Raw genomic sequence first — 4007 nt, 5'->3', positions numbered from 1 at the left:
ACTAGTCCAGATGGAACAAGTGGAGCCAATGACATGAATCTGCAACTACATTTTTAGTAGCAGACAAAGTTCCATCTCGACCGGCAAAGTCTTTCTACTTTAACAGAAAACAGGTCTAAAAAATGACAAAGATAATAATCTCTATCTATTGTTTAAGCTCAGCTTTCTTCTTCTGCCACAGGCAATCCACTGCGCTGTCAGCATCTCCCTGTATGGCAAAGAAGACGGAAAATATATTACTTAACTGTATTAGTTCATAGATCACCAATTTTCCTTACAAGCTTGCCTCTTTTTGGTGCAGGAATCTAAGGGTAAGGTTACACATCTTTAAACAGGAAAACATGATATAAACTAAAAAGGTGAACAAGATTAGAAAAATTCCCTATATTTTTGGTGGAAATAGAAAGACAATCTACAATTCCCCTAATAAACAGTTGCATCATATAGGGGTCATTAAATTACTTGCATATTGGCGGACTTGGATTTCAAACAATTAAGTCTGCAGATGATCCATGCAATTGTAACTTGCATCCATATATTGGTGGCTTCAGAGCAAGCTTCCATGACTTCTTCATAATCCTCAATAGAACCTTCTGAAACTTGAGCAATTGTCTGATCCAATAAGCAAACAAACTCTTCAAATCCTATAACCTTATATAGTCATAAAGGCCACAAAGAGTAATGTAAACTAACACTCGCATTACATATAATAACCCTTTGCTCAGTACACTATGAATCACAAAGTAAACCAGTACTAGTATCTAACAAAAACCATTATAACCCTATACGCACAAACAACCAAACTAACTCACTTCAAGAACTAAATTGAATACAGAATCTAGACACATCATGTAAAAATTGTACCAACTTTAATGCTCACATAGATTAAAAATCTTGTTACATACATCACTCATCAAGCCCGTAATTATAAAACGTATATAATCCCAATTTCTTCTAGTTCTCAACGGAGTACTGATTCGAACCATTTATGTATAAAACGATAGAAAATTATACACATATATATATACATATATGATATTAAAGATGAAGAACTGAGTTTACATCTAAATTATACAAAAAAATTACTCCAATTAACTTTATCTAATTTAATGTTAAAAAGAGAAAAAAGTGAAATTATAAAAAATAAAAAAGTATAACGGCAGACTTGTAAAAGTGACAAGATGTAGGTGAAAAATAGTAAAGTAAAAGAAGAATTACCTTGGGAGTTTTTGAAAGAAGATGCTATGTGTGTTCTTGGATCGATGTTTCAGATTTTTTTGCCGCTAAAGATATGCATGAGAGCGTAACTGATAATAAGAGGGAAGATGGGGTAATGGGCCGGGGAAAGAGAATCATAAAACCTAGTGGGTAGCGGGAAATCAGGATAGAAGAGTATTGGGTAAACCCAATAATAAAAATGGTCAAAAGGAATGATTCTTTTTTCTAACCAAACAGTAAAAAACGAAATTAAAGTAGTTAATTCTTTTTCCCTTTCTTGATTACCTCTAACTAAACGCCCCCTAAGGTTAGTTTCAGGCCCCGGCCGTGAGCTCATACACCATCTTTCATATGATCCATACTTTTTTGTGCATTTTTAACAGGATATCAGTTGTAAATCTATACTATTATATTAAAAATGAAATATTAAAAGTTTGGTTGTTTAGTTTTTTTTATCGTAGGGAACCCGCAATCGCTACCATTCGGGTGTGCACTCAATAAATCCCACGGGCTCACACAATAGTCTGCAAACCACGTGAACCAAGTTAAACCGCATTTAAGCGACAGGCTCTGACTCAGGAGACATAATCATAAATTCTTCTCTCGTGGGATTCGAACTTGTGACCAAGAGGATAGTTATCTCCTCTTTAAAAGTTTGGTTGTTGATTCTTGAACACTCAATTTAGAACCGTCAAATTAAATTTATAAAAACCGTTAAATATAATATTAAATATTATTATTCAAGTGATATACGATCGAATCATACAAGTACATATTATTAAAATTATAATTTATAATATATAAGGATAAAACGACGGTAAATCGCACGAGTTATGTACTAGTAGATATTTATATCTTACGTTACTTGTCTTGTTGTTATTGTCGTCAAAGTCTTCGATTTTAATACAACTAGAAGCTAATGAAAATTTTTCTTTCCTTTTGGCACATTAATGAAATAGTCTTAAGATTTATCAAATAAAAACAAGTTTATTTGTTAATTTAGCAAAAGGGGTTTACCAAAATACTGTGTGCTTTTTTATTCAATTTTCCAATGTACGAGATCTGTTTTATAAATATGAATTTAATTTTCTATTTTACAAAAATAACCTATTTGGCAACAATTTGGCACAAAACAATTTTCGTGCACGTATTTTGCACTACATGATTCTCCGAAGTTTGAACGCCATTTTAGAAATCTCGTTGCTTACATTTCCTACCATCAAAGACTCATTGTGCAAGACAGAAAAAATTTTGTATTTAGAAAATCGTGTAATAACATGAATTGTTAATGTTCATATGTCATGCATTCCATCTCTCCCGCACACTACTAAGGGGGTGTTTGCTTCAACAAATCTGGGTATGAGGTATGAGGTTGGAATAGATAAAACTCATATCATGTGTTTGGTTTAAAAAATTTGTTTTAAAACCCATTCCTGAAACCCATGAGGTATGGGGTTTAGAAACTCATGTGAATAGGTGGGTATGAGCTAAATCAAACTCTTGGGTATCATTTTCATTATTTTCTCTAGTCTTTCTTTTTAACTAAAGTATAATTCTTTTTTTAGCTCTAGTTTTAATATTGATAAATAAAAAATGTGAATGTATATTTTATTTTCTTAAATACTACATAAAAATATTTATAAACTTATATTTTAATAATAAAAATTATTAAAAATACTAGCTTTTTTTATTTATTTCTTTTTGCGATTTTACTATCTTCTAATTGTTTTTGCAAAAATATAGAATCAACCAAAATCAAGCAGACATACAATTAGTTGAATCAAAATTTTTTTGTTGCATTTGAGGTTACATGGAGTGGCATAAATTCGTCGAAATTTGCATCTAATTTCAAGTTACATTAAACAGTATTTTCGTAAAAAAATTGGAAAATAGATTTTTTTAAAATAAAAAAGTATTTTTGCAAAAATTTTTAAAAAATTATAGTATATTTGTAAAAATATCTTTAGCATTAGGTATTTTTCAAAAATATTATATTTTTAGGCTTACTAATTATGATTAAGTCAAGTGATCGTGTATAATTTTAGATTTTAATATTAAAATAATGAATTAGCAAAAAATAATAATTAAATATCTTTTGATTCTTGATTCCAATTAGTTTATCAGCTAGATATATTATCATCCTATTTTGAACCAACCAGGTGATATCAAGTATCAAGTTCCAAACCCATACCAGTTTAACCCGATTTCTAATTCCAACCCGATACCACCGAACGAACCAAACGACCCCTAAAAGAAAACAACTTATAATCGACTTCGATTATATAAAACTGATCGACGAAAAATTGGTGCAATAAAAATAATGGGCTATAGTATGATCTGTTATTCAAGATTTGAACAGAAAAATGACATTTTTTTCTGACGGCCAAAATATATGGTCGGAATCTTACCGGTGTCATGGTCGATAAATTTACTGGAAATTTTTTAAAAAAATAATGGAATTACATTTTATTTTCGGGGTTAGTAGAAGATGAGACTAAGAAGAAAATCGCTCGATGTAAAATAATTTCTATCACGGTCAGGTTTATAAATAAAGCCAACTCAAACATACATAACTCACCAACTCATAACCGGCCGCATTATAAAGGAGACGATTTGCATGCAGTTAGGTATTCCTACATGTGATTTGTCTTCTACACTTGCTTATGGAAATAAATGTCCATTATAATATATTTCAGGCGATTTTATGGGTTTGGAAATAAAAAAAATTGCAAAAAATTTACAATATATTTTACTTTATTTGCATGATATTCGATATCACCAATTATATT

General features: G+C 30.4%; 1 long non-coding RNA gene across 2 annotated transcripts; it reads right to left on the bottom strand.

Moving 5' to 3' along the window:
• LOC141719489 (uncharacterized) lies at positions 1 to 1331 on the bottom strand. 2 transcript variants are annotated; one of them, XR_012574115.1, is made up of 3 exons: positions 1219 to 1331; positions 463 to 612; positions 1 to 208 (listed from the first exon to the last, which is right to left on the bottom strand). It is a non-coding gene; the product is annotated as an uncharacterized LOC141719489 (long non-coding RNA). The 2 variants fall into 2 exon arrangements; XR_012574117.1 differs by having other exon boundaries at positions 463 to 651; positions 1219 to 1295.
• Between the last annotated feature and the right edge of the window lie 2676 nt (positions 1332 to 4007).

Source organism: Apium graveolens, chromosome 1, assembly GCF_009905375.1.
Source record: "Apium graveolens cultivar Ventura chromosome 1, ASM990537v1, whole genome shotgun sequence".
In the NCBI taxonomy this organism is placed as follows: Eukaryota; Viridiplantae; Streptophyta; class Magnoliopsida; order Apiales; family Apiaceae; genus Apium; species Apium graveolens.
The sequence above is the reverse complement of the archived record's forward strand: the minus strand, read 5'-3'. Positions and strand labels throughout refer to the sequence as shown.